Raw genomic sequence first — 22502 nt, forward strand, 5'->3', positions numbered from 1 at the left:
TTTTCTGAAAACTCCAGGTATGTTAACCCAAGTCAAAGCACAAACCCGTGTTTTGTTTATATTTAAAAAGTGCTTTAAGTCTATTAGAGAAATATTGCTTGATTGGAACTGAAAGTGGTCAGCTGTTAAGAATTTTTTTCCTTTCATTTTAATTATTGTTCATATAATCCATAAAGTGCAGGAGGCCATTTGGCTCATCGAGTCTTCACCGACCACAATCCCACCCAGGCCCTATTCCCATGACCCCACATATTTACCCTGCTAATAACCCTGACACTTGGGTCAATTTAGCATGGCCAATGAACCTAACCCGCACATCTTTGGACTGTGAGAGGAAACTGGAGCACTGGGAGGAAACCTATGGGGCGAATGTGCAAAGTCCACACAGACAATGACCCGAGGCTGGAATTGAACCCAGGTCCCTGGCACTGTGAGGCAGCAGTGCTAACCATTGTACCACCCAAGTTAAAAGTTAAAGACTAATTCATCTGTTATAGTTAAACTGTGTTGTTAAATAAATTTTGTTTTGATAAAAGCTCTAATTTGTCAGTAGAATCACGCCTGGAGTGAAACATCCGACCCTCACGTTTATGCGAAAATAGAAAAATTATTGGGGTTTATTCTGGCTTCATAATATATGTTGGGATTTCTGATCTGGCATCCTAACATTACACACTTCTAAGATTTATATCATGTTCTGGGAAAGATCTTCTGTCATTTTCAAATGCTTTGTTATTTTGGCTGATTCAAAGTTTGGTACAAACTGCATACTGTCTGCTGTTTTATCAATCATCTGTAAATATTTATAATTTACAATAAATTCACTTTTAAACTTAGCACAAAATACTTGATTTGTCAGCACGGTGTGTCCTGTTCACTGAAACACTCAGGAGACTATAGTAAGAGTCCTGAACAGAATATTTTGGTCAATGTCACAGTGGACTAGTATACTTTCTCCAAGTTTAGAATTTCCAGTTCACAGGAAGCAGAATGTTTCCCTAACAAAGAAAGATTTGCATTTATATATCAACTTTCATTAACTTGCTTTCTGAAAGCACTTTAAGCCGATAAGTATTTTTTGAACTGCAGTCACTGTTGTAATGTAGGAAACATTGCAGCCTACTTGTGCATAGTAAATTTCCACAAAGAACAATGATAATGACCATATAATCTGTTTTGGTGATGTTTACTATGGGATCCATATTGACCAGGATATCAGCAATAATGTCCCTGCTCTTCTACAACTGAGTGTCATGGGATCTTTTACATTCATCTTGAAGAGCAGACAGGGCCTTGGTTTAATTGATCTTAAAGATGGTACCTCTGAGAGGCACACTACTAGTCACAGGCCTTCAGTTTGAAAAACAACCCTCTACAACCACCCTGTCTTCTGTCTACAAGCCAATTTTGTATCCAATTGGCTACCTCACCCTGGATCCCGTGAAATTTAACCTGATGCAACAACCTAACATGCAGTACATTGTCAAAGGCCTTGCTAAACTCCATGTAGACAATGTCGACTGTACTGCCCTCATCTACCTTCTTGGTTACCCATTCAAAAAACTCAATCAAATTCATGAGACATGATTTTCCACTCAAAGTTATGCTGACTGTCCTTAATCAGTCCTTGCCTCTCTAAATGCCTGCAGATCCTGTCTCTCAGAATACCTTCTAACAACTTGCCTACTACAGACGCTAGACTCACCGGTCTGTAGTTCCCAGGTTTTTCCCTGGATGTGTTTACACCTGTATCTGCACAACATTCCCAGTGTGTGGAGCTCCAGAATGCCTACAGATCCCCTTACCTATACCCTACATGGATAGACAGCCCTTTGGCTAAGATCAAGCATAGGTAAAGATTGAGATCAATGGCTGTTCTTGTCAGCTTGGATATTTATGTTTCTCTTGTGGGCTCTTTCTATCGGATACAATTTGAATTTGAATTGGTTTTTGGAGAAAGCAAGGAGATGCATTGACTTTGTAACTTTGAGAAAGGAATAAAATTATATTTTAAGAATGTGTTATTCCTGTATCTACACACCATTTCAATATTTGAAATTCTCTACCCTGGAGAGGTGTGGCGCCTCAGCTGTTAATTATGTTCCAGACAGACATTGATAGATTTTTGGAAGCAAATGGAATCAGTGGATATTGGAATCGTGCAGGAAGCTGGTGTAGAGCTGGCCATGATCTTACTGAATGGTAGAGCAGGCTCAATGGGCTGAATGGACTCCGGCTGCTGCTGTTGTATTTGTATAGGGAACAATAGAAAGGCTACTCTGTCTATTAAATTGCTGATGGTGGAGAAATAGGAGTTTTGAAAGTTGTGGTCTATGAATTGACTGTGGGTTTCTGTGGCACTGACCAATCTACCGTTCTTTTTCAGGTCAGAAGGTGTGCGCCAGTGACGCACTGGCTAAGGTTTAACTCTTCCTGTTCTTCACAGCTCTGCTGCAGAAGTTTCAATTCCATACTCCACCTGGGGTTACTAACCTGGACCTCCACAAGTAGGACCAGTACAGTCTCCGAAACCTCACCGAGTCTGTGCTGTGTCTCGCTGATTATGATCAACACCAACCCCTCTGAATATCTCACTGCTGAATTTCTTAATAAGTGCCCACACCAAACTCTATTACAGCAAGTTGACAGGTTACCCTGTCTCTAACCCACCTGTTTGCTCTGTGCACAGAGCTTTATTCCATCATGTTATCTCTGAACAGTGAGAATGTTGCCAGGAATCAATTGAGAATGTTCTTCATTGATAAAAAAAAGCAGAAATTCCAATTAGGGGTCAGGATTCTATTAACAAATTAATGAAGACTCCATTTCAAATGTGCATTGCAATTTAGCCTGCCCCACTTATTAATTTTTGGGAAAACCTTGCCTTTGTATGGAGCAAGATATTAACTGGACCATCGGGAAGATTTTCTTACTGATGGATCGCAGCTACTGAAGGCTAAAGTCAGTGTTAACTAATCACACGGTAACTAGAATTTATCAATGATTCTTGTCTTGTTGATGTGTCAGCCACATTAGTCAGACTCTGATTGCAGGGAATTATTGGGTGGCTGAAAACATATTGCCAGATTAACATTGACATGCTGAATAAATTAAGAACAAGTATTCAAACTCAAATGTTGTGAAATGATGTTCGCTATTACAAAATGTTAGTTAAAGTGCAGACTGGGTTGGCTCGATGGGTTCAGTGTGGTCGAGCAGTTAATGACTGGTTCAGTAATTTTTATCCTCTAGGGCTGTCTCACTGTTGCTTGATCGTTGTGTCAATAATGTGGTTTTCAGAGATCGAAATCCAGAATTGTAGAGATATTGAACAGATTTATTGCACAATATGAATGAAAGGTGGGAGCATACATGCTCACTTGGCTTAAACATGAGGGAAAAAAGAATAAAGTTAAACTGTGACAGGGTGCAGATTGAGCACTGGGTATTGAGCTGGAGTGAAGATGTCTGGAATCCAGGATCCAGACTCTATGTTCAGATGGTGTCTGCACAGCAGGAATGGAAAAGCAAAGACTTTGTAATTCATGAATTTATCAGGATCAGAGGGACAATTTTCAATTTTCTAAGGCGATTGGAGAGGAATCTCCTAAAAGTTTTCTCTGAAATGAGCCTTGGTTTTGAAGCTGTTTTCTGGTCTCTCCCAGGAGGTAACACAGTCTTGGGTGGCTGGAGAAGCCGATATATTTTGCTGCATCTGTGAGGGACTGGCTGGACTGAGCAGAGGATTTTTTCCTGTCTCACTTTTCATTTGTTCTCAGAGTTCCACCGAATGAAGGCACTTGCCATCCACCTGATAGCCCAGGTAGCTCCTGGCACTTGCTTGGAAGACACATTTTTCTCTTTTCAGGCATACCCCAACTTCAGAGAATCACCACAAGATGTCTTCCAGGTTCGCTAGGTGTTCGTGTTTAGAAGTTCCTGTGACCAAGAAGTCATCAAGATACACCATTACCTGAGGTAACCCTTGGAGTATGTTTCCCAAATATGTGCGGGTTAGGTTGATTAGCCATGCTAAATTGCACCTTAGTGTCAGAGAAATTGGCAGGGTAAATATGAGGGCTACAGGGAGAAGGCCTGGTGGGGTTGTTGTTGGTGCTCGATGAGCTAAATGGCCTCTTTCTGCACTGCAGGAATTCTATGATTCTATGATTTTATTTCAATGACTTAAACGTGAGGAGTTAAAGCTTGGGAATTAACCAGGGAAGGAAAGTTAATGAACTGTGTGTGTACGATCTGGTGTGTACAGGAAGAAAAGTGTGTACAGAAGTGAGTAGTGAGGAACAGATAGAGGAAGAGCTGAATTCTCTAATGGGGAGATTACAGTCTGGGGATTGTCACCGGGTTCAGCTAGTGACTGGGTGAAATCTCTGACGCATCCAGCAGGCAGGGCCCAGATACAATACAAAGTCTGCACAAAGTTTTCACTTATCATCATTTTGTACATTTCTATCAGATCATCCATTGAGCTTGTCTCATCCAGCAGACTGAATCAATTGGCAGGACTTGCAGATAGTGAGGAGCATTGTCAGAAGCTACAGAAGGATATAGATAGGCTGGAAATTTGGGCAAAGAAATGGCAGATGGAGTTCAATCCTGATAAATGCGAAGTGATGCATTTTGGTAGAAATAATGTAGGGAGGAGCTATACGATAAATGGCAGAACCATAAAGGGTGTAGATACGCAGAGGGACCTGAGTGTGCAAGTCCACAGATCCTTGAAAGTGACGTCACAGGTGGAGAAGGTGGTGAAGAAGGCATATGGCATGCTTGCCTTTATAGGACGGGGCACAGAGTATAAAAGTTGGGGTCTGATGTTGCAGATGTATAGAACGTTGGTTCGGCCGCATTTGGAATACTGCGTCCAGTTCTGGTCGCCACACTACCAGAAGGACGTGGAGGCTTTGGAGAGAGTACAGAGGAGGTGTACCAGGATGTTGCCTGGTATGGAGGGGCTTAGTTATGAGGAGAGATTGGGTAAACTGGGGTTGTTCTCCCTGGAAAGACGGAGGATGAGGGGAGACTTGATAGAGGTGTATAAAATTATGAAAGGCATAGATAGGGTGAACGGTGGGAAGCTTTTCCCCAGGTCGGTGGTGACGTTCACGAGGGGTCATAGGTTCAAGGTGAAGGGGGGGAGGTTTAACACAGATATCAGAAGGACATATTTTACACAGAGGGTGGTGGGGGCCTGGAATGCGCTGCCAGGCAAGGTGGTGGAGGCGGACACACTGAGAACGTTTAAGACTTATCTAGACAGCCATATGAACGGAGTGGGAATGGAGGGATACAAAAGAATGGTCTAGTTTGGACCAGGGAGTGGCGCGGGCTTGGAGGGCTGAAGGGCCTGTTCCTGTGCTGTATTGTTCTTTGTTCTTTGTTAATTCACTGCTGTCCCACCACCTAGAAATGCTATCCCTGGGAACGTGACCATTTCAGAAAAACTCTCAGCAATTCCTTGCCCACTCCCTGTTTGATAATGAACAAATTGATCCTTTTCTAAAAAAATTGTCCCTCCAATATTTACTGCCCTGAAAATGTCACTCTGTTATTTGCTTTCCAGCAACTAATTTTAGTCCTGTTTGACTTTCCTGACCCTTAATTTTAACAAGACTTTTGACAAGGTCCCAGATAAAAGTTGATGGATGTTTATTGAGACTGGAAGGTTGTATCCAGTGGGGTTCCACAGGGCTGAGTACCAGATCCCCTACTTTCTGTGGTATATAGTAATGATTTGGATGTAAACATAAGGGGCATAATCGAGAAGTTTGCAGATGACAGCAAAATTAACCGTGTGGTTGAGAGTGAGGAGGATAGTTGTTAGGGGCGGCACGGTAGCACAGTGGTTAGCACTGCTGCTTCACAGCTCCAAGGTCCCGGGTTCGATTCCCGGCTTGGGTCACTGTCTGTGTGGAGTTTGCACATTCTCCTCGTGTCTGCGTGGGTTTCCTCCGGGTGCTCCGGTTTCCTCCCACAGTCCAAAGATGTGCGGGTTAGGTTAATTGGCCAGGTTAAAAATTGCCCCTTAGAGTCCTGTGATGCGTAGGTTAGTGGGATTAGCGGGTAAATATGTGGGGGTAGGGCCTGGGTGGGATTGTGGTCGGTGCAGACTCGATGGGCCGAATGGCCTCCTTCTGCACTGTAGGGTTTCTATGATTTCTATGATTTCTATGACTGCAGGAAGATATCAATGGATTGGTCAAGTGGGCAGAAAAGTGACAAATAGAATTTAATTTGTAGAGGTGTGAGGTGATGCATTTGGAAAGGTCAAGCAAGGCAAAGGAATCCACGATAAATGGAAAATTGCTGAGTGGTATAGAGGACGTGAGGGACTTCTGAGTGAATGTACACAGATCCCTGAAGGTAGCAGGATAGGTTGTAAAGGTGCTTAAGAAGGCAAATTGAATCTTTTCATTCATCAGCCAAGGCAGAGAATATAAGAGCAGGAAGGTTATGTTGGAACTATAGAAATCATTAGTTGGGCCAAGAGGCCTCTTTCTGTGCTGTAACTTTCTATAATTGTATCTTGCTCTTGTATGCCCAGCTCCAACATGGACAAGAATGGAGGTGTCGATGGAGCTGCCTTCTTCTCTTGATGGATTGATTCTCCATAAGGTGGGGCAGCATTATCGAGATTTGTGGGGCTGTTTAACTCTGTATTTTCTATTCCGATAGGGTCTGGGCAGAGGAATGAAAGTAGCTACTTTGTCTGCTCCTGGTCACTGTCCAGTGTCTCTGCTGGAAACAGAGGATGTGTGACAGTCAAATGAAGTAAAAGGACTTGTATCTGATCCCCACACAGGGAAATAGCAGACTGGCACTCACCGTGGAACTGTCTCTAACTGAGGAATTAGTCCCTTCAGCAAAGGAGAGAAGGGAGTTGGTTTGCTGTTTGAAACCAAAAGAGAAAATAAATGCTGGAAAATCTCAGCAGGTCTGGCAGCATCTGTAAGGAGAGAAAGGAGCTGACGTTTTGAGTTCAGATGGCCCTTTGTCAAAGCTAAAAGGCATAGAAAGTGGGAGATATTTATACTGTCGGATGAGGGGAAAGGCTGCTAATGGCAGTCCATAGAGACAATAAAAGGTGTGAATGGCCGAACAGCAGAGAAGCTGAAATCAGAGGATAAGCTGTGACAGATGAAGATATGGTGGGAAAGGAGGGGATGGGTGTGAGAGAGGTAAAATTGAGAAAAAGGGGGAAAGCGGAAGCAAAGGGAGAGAAAAGGTAAGGAAGGGAGGATAAAATAGGGGGAAAGGGGGCGGGGAAGAAAAATAATGAAAGACAATAAAGAAATAAAAGGTAGAGAACAATAAAATGGAAACAAAGGGGTTGAGCTGGGGTAGAGCTAATCATCTGAAGTTGTTGATGTTGAGACCGGAAGACTAACGTGCCTTGCCGGAAGATGAGTGCTGTTCCTCCGGTTTACGTTGAGCTTCACTGGAACATCCCAGCAGGCCAAGGACAGACATCTAGGCATGGGAGCAGGTTCGTGTGTTAAAATGGCAAGCAACGGGAAGGTCAAGGTCCTCATTGCGCACAGATCGAATATTCTCTCTATGGACTGCCATTAGCAGCCTTTCCCCTTGTTTTTGTGGCTGTGACTCATCTTTCATTCCCTCACCCTACAGTATAAATATCTCCCACTTTCTATGCATTTTAGCTTTGACAAAGGTCATCTGGACTCGAAACATCAGCTCTTTTCAGACCTGCTGAGATTTTCCAGCATTTTCTCTTTTGGTTTCATATTCCAGCATCTGCAGTAATTTACTTTTATCCAATTGCTTTGGTGTTACTGGCTGAGCTTTAGTGAGGTTTTATTAATGCCATACTTTCTAGTCTTACTGTATCTTGATATGGTTTTTCGCCCCTGCTATAGACTTAAGACACTCGGTATAATTTAACTTCAAATAGTTCATTAAGAATGAGTACAAACACTTGGTATTCAGGACACAGACTATTCTGCACCGAGCTCTCCTGGAGCCTCTTGGTCATCTGACTATTAATGTCACAGATATATCATTAATATCATCATGGTCTCATTAACATCCCAATTAACCCATTACTCTCCACCAATATCATCTCAATTGTTACATTATTTTATTAAACTATTCACATTACATTTCCTGGGCTCTGTAACCACCCCGCCACCCCCTCTCCCCCATATTTTGTCCAGTTGCTGTCCAACTCCCCTTCCCCCCGACCACCATCCCCACCTCCACTCCCTGGTCACTTTCCCCCAAGTTTTCAATCTCAACAGTTCTCTCGCTCTCTTGTTGTGGACAGTTGTGTTCAAAGCTGTGTCTTTTCCCTAGGACACAGACACATTGGTGGAGTGGGACAGCAGCTTCTGACCAATGCTGCAATCTGGCCTGTGATCTTTACCATGACTTGACTGTAAGGATTGGGAAACCCATTCAAAGGAAGACTGTTCCAGGAGAGAAAACTTCCGGACATGGACAATTGCACTCTTTCTTGAACAGGAGGATATTTAACTAAGATTGAACCTTGGATTTTCTGATTCCTCTTTGCAGACTGGGGAAAGGCCCGAGAAGATGAAACATTTTCAACTTAGATGAAGAATTTCCTGGCTCTATCATTCATTGCTGCATGGGCGATGAAATAAGTATTCAATACCTGAGATTGGAAACAATTTGGAAGATGTGAAGATGAATGACGAACATCCTGGAGATATTGCAGGATATGAAGAAAAGAGAACTTCACTACGACTCTCGGGTGCTACATGCACCTTCTGTAGGCAGTGGTGTCATTTCCATGCTTGTTTCAGTGTCAGGCTGCTCCACTGTAGTCAATGGGATGACGGTGTCAGTATAAGAAGGTAGGACTACACCATCCCCAACAATGGATAAAACCTCCAGAGCTGGATCCAGATGAAATTCCTGTTTTGGACTCTCCAGCTGGAGAAACTCGATAGTTTTGGCCTTTGTTCTGAACTGAAGGATGACTTGAGTGTAAGCAGGACTTGCTGATGGGATTCCAGTTGAGGCTGCAGCTTACTTTTGTACAAACTAGCAAGCTCTGAATTTAATCCAGTAGTTTGATCCAACTTGGAATCAAATTTCTTCTCCCTGAATATCTCACTGTGGTCAGCCAGCGATTTACAAAGAATCTCAATGGTGGGTTCAGTGAGACAAGTAGATAAATAAATTCAGCGCTTCAGTAATTTCTTCAACAAATTGAGCAAACTCCTCAAGACAAGAGGGATTCTTGTCTTGAGGAGTTTGCTCTATTTGCTGAATGGCTGGAGAATTCCAACCTTTATCTGCATTGACTGTGGCGTCAAAGATCCAGGAGCTCCCCTTCCAACTAATCACCTGATTCTACAACAACGTCCTTCTCATCAACTCTGTCAGGAAAGAGCCAGCCAAGGTCTAGAAGTTCCTCTGGCGAATGATCGCTGTATGTTTCCGTGCCTTCATTATCTCTGTGTGCTAGCCCGCCTGACAAAAGAAGTGAGAGATCTGCATTCTCCTCCTCTGGTCCAGTGGTTACTGGCTTATCTAATCTTCTTGTGTGGAGCCAGGCTTCAGTTATTTTCTCACTCAAGGGGCCAATGAACAGATATTGGAAAGAAGAAGATTGGCACAACATTAAACATGAATTTCAAACATAAAGCTCAGAAATGAAAAGAAACAACTTGCTGAACAAAAATAAAAGATTGCAAAGCGATACATTGGTAATGTTAAAACATGGATAATAAATAATGATGACCATTCGGGGGAGATAGAGTGTGTGACTGGTTGTGTTGGTGTGTGGCGAGGAGGGTGGATGAGAACCCTCAGATTGAGAGTTATCCAAAACTTTATCACTCACCTCCAACTTTCTCACACACGAACACTCCTCTCTCTCATGCACACTCGTGCGCACACACATACAAATACAAACATATTTCTCTCTCTTACACACACACCTATGCACATAAAATCTATCTCATTCACGCACACCTCTTTTTCTATCACACACACACGCAATTGCCTGATATCACCCCCCCGCCACACACAAACACACACACTTGCCTCATATCACACACATACAAACATCACACACACACATACACAGATCTTGTCTCTCTTGCACACATAGGCAACTCTTGTTTCTTGCACACAGGGACGTAAACACACTGCCTCGACTCTCTGTTTCTCGCTCGCTCTCACACAGACACAAGCATGCGTCCTTAACTCTATTTCTCACACACAAACACACTCTCCCCAACCACCACCCAGACTGGCTCCCCCAACCCCAGCACATGCAAACTGTGTTCACTGTCTCACTCACACTCCTATTTCCCTATTTCATATATACGCCTTTTTCTCTCTCTAATGTGCTCATAGATGCATATATTCCTGTTTTTTTCTCACGGAGACACAATTTTCTCTCTCGGACACATGTAATCACGTCTCATATTTACATACACACAGCAAACATTCACACACTACTCTCTCGCACACACAGACGCACTCCATTTTATCTCAGAGACATACACATTCCTCTTTCTCTCTCACACACACACACACACACACACACACACACACAAAACATACTATATTCTCACACTCTCTCTTCCATACTTTCACACACAAATATGCTGTCCCCTAACCCCTATCGAGTCCGGCTCGCAGCACGGCTCCCACCAACCATTCCACCACACAAACTCTATTTTCTGTCACACATAGACACACCCTTTCTCTATTTCATACACTCCTTTTTTCTAACACACGTGTACTTGCCTCTCTATCTCACACATATGCACACAGACACCAAACATTCACACACACACTCACAAACATACACATACATGCAACTCTTGCTCTCTCACACACACAATCTCTCTCCCTTTTCTCACTCACAGCATTCTTGCTCTGTCTCACACATCATAGAAATCATAGAAACCCTACAGTGCAGAAGGAGGCCATTCGGCCCATCGAGTCTGCACCGACCACAATCCCACCCAGGCCCTACCCCCACATATTTACCCGCTAATCCCTCTAACCTACACATCCCAGGACTCTTAGAGGCAATTTTTAACCTGGCCAATCAACCTAACCCACACATCTTTGGACTGTGGGAGGAAACCGGAGCACCCGGAGGAAACCCACGCAGACACGAGGAGAATGTGCAAACTCCACACAGACAGTGACCCGAGCCGGGAATCGAACCCGGGACCCTGGAGCTGTGAAGCAGCAGTGCTAACCACTGTGCTACCATGCCGCCCTATGTACTCACCTCTATCTAACAGGCATTCACAGATATTGACAGGTGGACATCAGAGTGAAAAGCAGTATTTCGCTCTCTCCCTAATATTGGAAATTATGCTGGCTAGCTGGAAGCAATGCTTTTTGCCTTCCTGGAGTAAAAAAAAAATCTGTTGTTGGTGGTTGACTTGCCTAGTGTCTGTCTCTCTCTCCCCCGTTGTGTTTGGGATGCTGTTTTGACTTCAAGTTGGTTTGTCTGTATATCAAGAGGGCTGCTAGAAGTTATAAGGCTGGGAAGTTAGAGTTTCAATTCTCCATTCAAAGAACTAATTTCCAGCATCACATCAGCATTTATATTTTCTGTCCTAAACCTATGGCAAGGGTTTTGTACAGGGAAGTTTGTTTGATTGGGAGATTTTGTATACTTGTTAAGGGTTATACGATATTATGATTTCTTTTTGTTTGTAATTGATAAAAGTTATTGCTAATTTTCTTCCTGAACATATGAACTGTATACTTAAATAAACTTTGTTTTATAAATGCTCCTTAGTGGGTCAGTTGAACCATACCTGAAGTGAAGCATCTCATCACAGCCTAGCCAAAAACAAATAGCAAAACCTATGATCCAGGCAGGCTTCATAAAACACTTTGGAGTTTCTGACCTGAATTATAATACATGCCTTAACTCTCTATCTTACACAGACACACAAAACCTGTTTCTCCCACACAGGTGCACTCATACACTGACTCCATTCTCTCAGGCAAACAAGAACATGTGCACTTCTATCTCACAGACACATACACATTCCTCTTTCTCTCAGTGCCGCACACAAATAGACATGCACACAAACATGCCCCGCACCCTCCCCCATTCAGGCCCAGCTCACAGCACGGACTCCAGTGGGCCTGTGTAGCAGCATAGATGCCCAACCCATCTCCTATTCCTGATTCTGCTATTTACCTTAATACCTCTATCAGCACCTCCTGTAGTCCTTCACACTGCCATTAACACTTCTTCCATCTTGTGGCCTACACATCTTTGCTGCAATCTCTTCCAGCTTCAACCTATCACGGACCTTCTTTTTTCCACTTGCTTCACCCCATTTGAAACTCCACCATACATACACTGTATTCTCTCACACATACTCCTCTTTTTCTATCACACAGACAGACCTACTCTGTATTCTCCCTCATAGGTACGCACACGTTCCTATTTCTCTCACACAGACACACACACTCTCAGATACATACACATACACTCCTCTTTCTCCCTTGCTCGTGCTGTCTTTTCTCTGCTCTCTCTCTCACACACACACACCAATATAGAATCTCTTTTTCTTTCTCTCACTCACACATACCTCCTTTTCTGTACAATGGTTCACTGCTCTGGATACAGTCTCCTCTACACTTGGGACCGTAAACGCAGCCACTCAATGCTCTGTGAAACAGCTTCACTCAGTCTGAATGAAACATGACCTAAAGCATCATTTTTCTTCACATTTCAACTCAGCATCTTGCTCTGATGTCCATATGTCCAGAGCAGCACCTTATGTTCTGATGTTACAGCCCTCAACATTGAGTTCAACAACTTTATAATGTGATCTTTCTCCTCTATATTGACAACTTTTTCATCTTGAAAATGTTTGCCCCGAGCCTCCCCACTCCCCCCTTCACACGGGGCCATCTGTCATTTGTTCTTAAGTTTTGTTTTCATTGAGCACTGACCTTTGTTCTCCCATTAACAGATACTGCTTTTTTCCTTAATGCCACTATTAGCATCATCCCTAGTCCTTACACATCTTTGTTGCAATCACTTCCAGCTTCCACCTGTCACTGACTTTTTTTTTTACCTTGCCCCCCTTGCTCCCACTCTTAAAAAGTATAGAATCCATAACATTCCTACCTCTCTTTAACTCTGGAAAAGAGTCATACAGATTAAAACATTAACACTGTTTCTCTCTCCACAGATGCTTCCAGCCCTGCTGAGCTTTTCCAGCATTTTCAGTTTTTATTTCAGATATCCAGCATCCACAGTATTTTGATTCTATCACTGAAAATGCTACCCATTATACCATGAGTTTTGATGTCCTGCAATAACCTTTCATGTGGCACCTTAATAAGTACATTCTGGAAACTTAAGTACATTCCATCCACCGATGCCTCTTTGTCCACAGCACATGTTATTTCATCAAAGAACTCCAATAAAGTGGTCAAGCTTGATTTCCCTTTCATAAAACCATGCCTGATTGCCTTGAATTTTCTTACTGCCTCCTGATAAGATCTTCAATAACTTCCAATGTTTTCAGATGTTAAGCTAAGTAGCCTGTAGTTTCCTGCTTTCCGACTCCCTTGTTTTTTTTTTGAAATTTGCCATTTGCCAATATTACGCAACCTTGTCCAAATCTAGGAAGTTTTGAAAAGTTAAAAACAATGCACCAATTATCTCGCGAAACATTTATTTTAAGACTCTAGGATGAAGGCTCATTGGGACCCAGTGACATGTCAGCCCACAGCTCAGTACTGCTTAACTGGCGATCATAATGTTTTTGAATTTCTCCCTCCCTTTGAGTTCCCGATTTACAGTTATTTCATGGGGAGGTGGTGGTGTAGTAGTATTATAACTAGACCAGTAACTCAGAGACCCAGAGTAATACTCTGGGGGCCGAATATTCCATCAGTCCCGCCACTGAATTTCAGTTCAATAAAAATCTAATGATGAGAATGAATCTATTGTCGATCGTTGTAAAAAGACCAGAGAACAGGTCATCCTGGACAGGGTATTGCGTAATAAGAAAAGAATAATTGGCAATTCCCCTGGGGATGGGTGACCAGAATGAGGTCAAACTCTTCATCAGAATGGAGAGTGACATAGTTGAATCTGAATAAAGGAAACTGAAGTTATGAGGTGGCAGTTGGCTATGATGGATTGCAGATGTTAACTAAAGGGATGGCAGTGGATACACAATGGCAAACATTCAAGGAGTGAATGGGTGAACTGCAACAATTGTTCATTCCTGTCTGGCACAAAACTAAAACAGAAAAGGTGGCCAAAACCATGACTTACAAAGGAAATTTCAAATAGTATTAGATCCAAGCGAGAGGCATACGAATTTGCTAGAAAATCAGCAGACCTGAAGATTGGGAGCAGTTTAGAATTCAGCAAAGGAGGACAAAGGGATTGATTAAGAAGGGGGACAATAGAGTTCAAGAGTAAGCTTGTGGAGAACAGAATAATTTTTTGATAGGTATGTGAACTAAAAAAGATCGGTGAAGACAAATGTAGTTTGAAACAGGGGAATTAATAATGTATAACGGGGAACAAAGAAATGGCTGACCAACAAAATACATACTTTGGCCTGCCTTCACAAAGGAGAACACAAATAAAATACCAGAAATGTTGGGGAACATAGGGTTTAGTGAGAGGGAGGAACTGAACGATATCAGTATTTGTAGGGAAATGGTATTCGGGAAATTGATGGAATTGAAGGCCAATAATTCACCAGAGCCTGATAATCTAAATCCGAGAGTACCTTAGAAAGTGGTCCGAGAAATAGGGAATGCATTGGTGGTCATCTTCCAAGATTCTCCTTCTGCACTGTAGGGTTTCTATGATTCTACAGACTCTGGAACAGTTCCTACAGATTGGAGGTTAGCTAATATAATCCCACTATTTAAAAAGGGAGAGAAAGTGGACTTATATACCAATCAGCCTGACGTCAGTAGTGGAGAATATGTGAGAGTTTATCAAAGATTAAATAGCAGAGCGCTTCCAAAATAGTGGCAGGATTGGACAGAGCCATATTGACATTTACAAAACTGTTTGCCAAACAAAGAGTAGAAATAAACAAGTCTTTTTCCTTTCAAACAAAGAGTAGGAATAAACAAGTCTTTTTCCAAGTGGCAGGCAGTGGCTAATCATAGAAATCCTACAGTGCAGAAGGAGGCCATTCGGCCCATCGAGTCTGCACCGACCACAATCCCACCCAGGCCCTATGCCCATATCCCTACATATTTACCCGCTAATCCCTCTAATTTATACATCTCAGGACACTAAGGGGCAATTTTAGCATGGCCAATCAACCTAACCCGCACATCTTTGGACTGTGGGAGGAAACCGGAGCACCCGGAGGAAACCCACGCAGACACGAGGAGAATGTGCAAACTCCACACAGACAGTGACCCAAGCCGGGAATCGAACCCAGGACCCTGGAGCTGTGAAGCAGTAGTGCTAACCACTGTGCTACCGTGCCGCTAATAGGGAAAAACAGGGATCAGTGCTGGGACACGAGCTATTCACAATTTATATATCAATGATTTAGATAAGAGAAGTGTACTATGTCTATTGCAGATGGCACAATGCTGGGTTTGAGCTGAAAGGAGGATGCAGAGATGCTTCAGTGTGACTTGGACAGGCTGAGTAAGTGAGCAAATGCATGGCAGATGCAGTATGATGTGGATAAATGTGAGGTTATCCACTTTGGTCGTTATCTGAATGGCGATAGATTGAGAGAGGGAAATGCTCAACGAGACCTGGGTGTCCTTGTACACCAGTCACTGAAAGTATGCATGCAGGGGGTAAAGAAGGCAGATATTATGTTATGCTAGATATGATTTAAGGAGATCCATCAAAGATGCCAAAAGACAGTACCGGACCAAGCTAGAGTCCCCGGCTAGCCGCATGGACCCCTGCCGATTATGGCAAGGTCTGCAAGACATAACAGGCTACAAGATGAAGGCAGGTAAAATCGCTATCACCAAAGCACTCTTCCTCCCTGATGAGCTCAACATTCTATGCCCGTTTTGAGCAAGAGGTCACTGAGAGCAAGCCCTCCATCCCGAAAGCCTTGGACAAACCTTTATCCAAGGTCACCATTGCAGACATCAGAGCAGCCTTCTTGAAGGTCAACGACTGGCCCGGATGGGGTACCCTGAGGAGCTCTCAGATCCTGTGTGGAGCAGCTGGGGACAGGGGGTTGGTATTCACAGACATCTTCAACCTCTCTTTACAACAAACTGAGGTCCCTGTCTGCTTCAAGAAGATGACCATCATCCCATTACCAAAGAAATGCCAGGCAGTGTGCCTTAATGATTATCGTCCGGTGGCTGTTACAGCCATCATTATGAAGTGCTTTGAAAGTTAAGTCATAGCACAAATCAATTCATGCTATGACTTCACTTTCGGCCTCCCAGATTGCCTGGCTCCACTATAGTTTGCCTACTGCTGCAACAGGTCCACAGCAGACGCCATCTCCCTGGCCCTGCACTCAACCCTGGAACACCTAGATAACAAAGACACCTACGTCAGACTCCTATTTATCGACTACTGCTCAGCCTTCAACATCATTATTCCTACGAAACCCATCTCCAAACTCCGTGGCCTGGGTCTCGGCTCCTCCCTCCATGACTGGACCCTGAACTTCTTAACCCAATAAGGATAGGCAACAACACCTCCTCCATAATCATCCTCAACACAGCCCCACATGGCTATGTCCTCAGTCCCTTGCAATACTCCTTATACACCTATGACTGTGTGGCCAAATTCCCCTGCAACTTGATTTTCAAGTTTGCTGATGACACCACCGTAGTGGGTTGGATCTCAAACAATGACAAGACGGAGTACAGGAAAGAGAGAGAATCTGGTGAACTGGTGCAACGACAATAATCTCTCCCTCAATGTCAACAAAATGAAGGAGGTAGTCATTGACTTCAGGAAGTGTAGTAATGGAGGACATGCTCCGTTTACATCAATGGGGATGATGTAGAAATGGTCGAGAGCTTCACGTTTTTAGGTGTCCAGTTCGCCAACAACCTGTCCTGGTCCCTCCATGCTAATGCTTTAGTTAAGAAAGCCCATCAACACCTCTACTTTCTCAGAAGACTGAGGAAATTGGCATGTCCGCTCGGACTTTCACCAACCTTTACAGATGCACCATAGAAAGCATTCTTTCTGCTTGTATCACAGCTTGGTATGACTACTGCTCTGTCCAAGACTGCAATAAACTACAAAGGGTTGTGAATTATGCCCAGTCCATCATTTAAACCAAGCTCCCACTTATTGACACTGTCTACACTTCCCACTGCCTCAGAAAAGCAGCCAGCATAATTAAGGACCCCATGCACCCTGGACAAACTCTCTTCCACCTTCTTCCTTCGGGAAAAAGATACAAATGTCTGAGGATATGTACCAACTGTCTCAAGAACAGTTTCTTCCCTGCTGCCATCAGACTTTTGAATGGACCTACCTCGCATTAAGTTGATCTTTCTCTACACCTTAGCTATGACTGTAACACTACATTCTGCACTCTCTCCTTTCCTTCTCTATGTATGGTATGCTTCATCTGTATAGCGCGCAAGAAACAATACTGTTCACTGTATGCTAATACATGTGACAATAACAAATCAAGTCAAATCACAAATCAAATCAATCATAGCGAGGAGGATTTGAGCACAGGAGCAGGGATGACTTGCTGCAGTGATGCAGAGCCTTGGTGAGGAATATTATGAGGAGTTTTTGTCTCCTTATCTGAGGAAGGATGTTGCTGCAGAGGAAGTGCAGCGAAGGTGTACCAGACTCACTCCTCGGATGGCAGGACTGACATATGAGGAGAGATTGAATCATTTAGGATTACATTCGCTGGAGTTTAGAAGAATGAGGGGGGATCTTACAGAAACCCAATAAAATTCTGACTAGAACTAGACAGAGTAGATGCAGGAAGGATGTTCCCAATGGTGGGGTGTCCAGTGGACTGAGATGAGGAGAAATTTCTTCACTCAGAGAGTGGTGAGCCTATGGAATTTATTAACACAGAAAGAAGTTGATGCCAAGACATTGTATGATTTGAAGAAGAAGATATAGCTCTTGGGGCTAAAGAGATCAAAATATATGGAAGGAAGTTGGGAATATGTTGGATGATCAGCCATGATCATAATGAATGGTGGAGTAGACTCGAAGGCCCAAAATAGCCTACTCCTGCTCCTAGTTTCTGTATTTCTGTGATATCTGGGGCAGACAGAAGGAGATTTGCCATTATTACCTGGCCAGGCCTACCTGTTACTGCAGATCCACAATAATGAAATTGACTCTTAAATGGCCTAGCAAGTTGTATCAACTCTGCCCCCCCACCCCCCATGCACCCCCCCCCCCCCCCCACCCCGCCTCACCCTCCCAAATGAAAAGCAAGAAAAGGGAATAAAACTGGATTGACCCCACCCGGCATCTGGAAACGACACAACAAACACTGCCCTGCCAACCTTGCGACATCCACCTTATTAACAGCTGTGGACTTGTGCCAAAATTGGGAGAGCTGTCTCACTATCTATTCAAGAAACAAGGCTGACAACAGCCTGGGGAATGAACAGACACCAATGTCCCAGGCACTACCACCCTGGTATGTCCTGTCCATCAGCAGGACAGACGCAGCAGAGGTGGTGGTATAATGGAGGGAGTTGCCCTGGGTGACCTTAATTCAGAACTCTGCCCCATGAAGTTTCACGGGATCCAGTCAAACATGGGCAACCTCCTGCTCATTACCATGTATCATTCTCTCAGCTGATGAATCAATATGCCTCCATGTTAAACACCACTTGGAGGGTGCACCATGTACTCTGGGTGGGAGCTTAAATGTCTACCACCAAGAGTGACCCAGCAGCACCACCACACATCAAGCTGGCTAAGCTCTAAAGGACACAGACTGTCTGTGGCAGGCGAGGGAAACAACAGAGGGGAAACATACTTGACCTCATCCTTGCCAGCCTGCCTACCGCAGATATATCTCTCCTTGACAGCAGCAATTGGAGTGAGCACGGCACAGTCCTTGTACGGACAAAGTCTATCTTCCCATTGAATGTTGTATGGCAACATCACCGTGTGATATTGGATAGATTTAAAACAGATCGAGAACTCAAGACTGGGCATCCATGAGGGCTGTGGATTATTAGCAGCAGAATTTCTCAACCACAATTTGTAACCTCATCTCCTACAATTCCTCTTCTTTACCATTACCACGGAGCAAGGTGATCAACCTTGGTTCAATGAAGAGGTCAGGAGGGCATTCTAGGAATGGCATCAGGTATACCTAGAAATTAGATGTCAACTGATGAAGCTACAGCACAGGACTTTAAACATGTCAACCAGTATAAGCAGCAAGTGATGGACAGCTAAGTGATTCTGCAACCAACGGACTAGATCTAGGTGCTGCAGTCCTGTCATATCCATGCATGAATGATGTTGAACAATTAAACAACTCAGTGGAGAAGGAGATTACACAAACATCACCATCCTCAATCTTGGAGAAGCCCAGCATATCAGTGCAAAAGATAGGATGAAAAAATTGGCAGCAATCTTCAGCCAAAAGTGCTGAGTGGATGATCCATCTCAGCCTCATCCAGAGGTCCCCTGCAAGACAGATTCATTCCAAGTGATATCAAGACATGACTGAAGACACAGGATAGTGCTAAGGCTACAGACGCTGACAATATTCCAGCTACAGTACTGAAGACTTGTGTCCCAGAACCCCTCGCCAAGTTGTTCCAGCAAAGCTACAACACTGGCATCTATCTGGCAATGTGAAAAATTACCCAGGTATGCCCTGTTCAAAAATAAAGCAGCACAAATTCAACCCAGTTAATTACCGGCCCACCAGTCTATGCTCAAACATCAGTAAAGTGATGGAGGAGATCATTAACAGTGCTATCAAGTGGCACTTACTCAGCAATAACCTGCTCACTGATGCTCAGTTTGGGTTCCACCAGGGTCACTCAGCCCTGACCTCATTACAGCCTTGGTTCAAACATGGAAAAAAGGGCTGAACTCCAGAGTAAGGTAAGAGTGACTGTCCTTCACAACAAGGATACATTTGGCTGAGTGTGGGATCAAGGAGTCCTAGCAAAGCTGGAGTTGATGGGACTCAAGGGGTAAACTCAATGCTGGTTGGAGTCGTATCTAGAACAAAGGAAGGTAGTTGTAGTTGTTGGAAGTCAGTCATCTCAGTTCCAGGACATCACTGCAGGGGTCCATCATGGCAGTGTCCTAGGCCCAACCATCCTCAACTGCTTCATCAATGGCCTTCCTTCCATCACGTGGTCAAATGTGTGGTTGCAAGCTGATGACTGCACAGTGTTCAGCACCAATACATGTGCAAATGCAGCAAGACCTGGACACTATCTGGGCTTCTGCTGATAAATGGCAAGTAACATGCGTTCCACACAATGGCCATCTCCAAAGAGAGAAATAAATCATTGCCCCTTGACATTCAATGGCATTACCATCACAGAATTCTCCACTCCCCACATCAAGGGGAGGGGTTAGGGTGGTGGTTACCATGGATCGGAATCTGAACTGGACTAACCATATAAATATTAAGCTAGAAGAGCAGGTCTAAGGCCAGGAGTCTTATGGTGAGTAACTCACCTCCTAACTTCCAAGGCATGTCTACCATCTCAACGATACAAGTCAGGAGTGTTATGGAGTAATCTCCACTTGCCTGGATGAGTGGTGCTGCAGCAATACCCAAGAAACTTGACACCATCCAAGAGCAAGCAGTTCTCTTGATTGACATCCATTCCATAAGCATTCATTCCTTCCACCATCAATGAACAGTGGCAGCAGTTATGTACCATACACAAGGTGCACTGCAGAAACACACCAGTGCTTCTTAGACAGCACCCTCCTAACCCAAGACCAAGGGCTGCAGATACATGGGAACACCACCACTTTGTCCGTTCCCTCCAAGCAACTCACCATCCTGACTTGGAAATATATCACCATTCCTTCTCTGTTACTGGGTCAAATTCCTGGAACTCTCTCCTTAATTGCACTGTGCTTGCATCACACCGACTGCACTGTTTCAAGAAGGCAGCTCACCCGCACTTACCATCTTGAGGGGATTTAGGGATGGGCAATAAATCTGTATCCGCTATAGTGAAGGATGATGCAAAATACCTTTTCGATTCATTTGTCATTGCCTTATTTTTCAATATTATTTTTGCAGGCTCATTTTGTTAAGTTGTTTCTGTTTAAAATAATTCTGGACTCTCTCAATATCTGTCTTTAGATTTCTGGCTAGCTTTCTCCTCAACTCTAATTTTCCAATCCTTATTCACCTTTTAGTCATTCTTTACTGTTTCTGATATGCCAATCATCTTTAAGCTCGAATGTGCTTTATCTTTAAGTTTTATACTGTCTTTAACTGTCCTGTCTAACCATAGATGGTGGGTCATCCTCCAGGAATTTTTCTTTTTTGTTGCAACATATTTACTCCATGTATTGTGAAATATTAAATTTATTTCAAATTTAAAATATTAGTCTCAGGTGCACTCTTCCCTCTCTCAAACTGCACGTTAAATTCCATCACATTATGATGGCTGCTCCACATTATGGTGCCTCCACTATGAGGTCATTAATTAGTCCTGTTTCATTTTAGCCTGATCTCTTGTAAGTGGCCAAATATGTTGTTCTATTAAACTATCCCAAAAATATTGTATGAATTCCTCACCGAGGCTACCTTTGCCCCCCTGATTTTTACAGTATATACAGACATTAAAATCCCCAATGATAATCGCCATATCTTTCTGACAAGCTCCCATTAGCCGTTATACTCTGTCCTACAGCATGGTTGCTGTTAAGGGGCCTGAAAATCCACAAATGACTTCTTCCTTTTATCATTTCTCATCTCTATCTAAACCACTTTCATATCCGGGTTTTCTGAAATTAATCCATTCCTTTCTATTATGTCAAAACAGTTATTAATTAATAGAGCCAGTCCTCCACCTTTTCCTGACCTTCCTAAATGTCACATCCCCTTCAATATTCAGATCCCAATCTATGTCATCCTGCAGCATGTCTCAGTAATTGCTGTATTTATTTATTTCTATTTGATTACCTATTTTCAAAAACTAAACACAAACTAATTAACCAAAAAATAGACTCTACTTCACTCACTCACTCACTCACTCACTCACTCACGCTTTCACTCTATTAACACACTCTAGAAAAGTTACGGGGTAAACGATAGTGCACTGTTCCAATTTATATGAAACAGGAAATCTTCATAAATCACTTGCCTCATGGAATCTGATGATTAAAGTTGCAGATCTGATGAGAGATCTTCTTTAGTGAAGGATCAGTGAAGGGATTTCAATAGCTGGGTTAGAAGATGTTTGTTGGGAACCTCTTGAAGGGATGAAGTTGGTTTCTGGTCGTTTCTTCAATCGATGAACAGTTAGTTCTTATGTGGGTTGATGTTCAGGTAGAGAGTTGCCTGCTCCTTGGTTTG

At 43.4% G+C, this 22502-nt stretch overlaps 1 protein-coding gene and 1 long non-coding RNA gene across 2 annotated transcripts in view; both read left to right on the forward strand.

Annotated features, from left to right (window-relative positions):
• LOC144497075 (uncharacterized) overlaps window positions 1-22502 on the forward strand; it is a 257791-nt gene that overhangs the window by 165974 nt on the left and 69315 nt on the right. The gene's annotated exons all lie outside the window — the stretch shown is intronic.
• LOC144497103 (uncharacterized) lies at window positions 1546-13461 on the forward strand. The gene is made up of 3 exons (XR_013498507.1): window positions 1546-3978; window positions 6563-6633; window positions 13197-13461. It is a non-coding gene; the product is annotated as an uncharacterized LOC144497103 (long non-coding RNA).

Source organism: Mustelus asterias, chromosome 8 (genome assembly GCF_964213995.1).
Source record: "Mustelus asterias chromosome 8, sMusAst1.hap1.1, whole genome shotgun sequence".
In the NCBI taxonomy this organism is placed as follows: domain Eukaryota; kingdom Metazoa; phylum Chordata; class Chondrichthyes; order Carcharhiniformes; family Triakidae; genus Mustelus; species Mustelus asterias.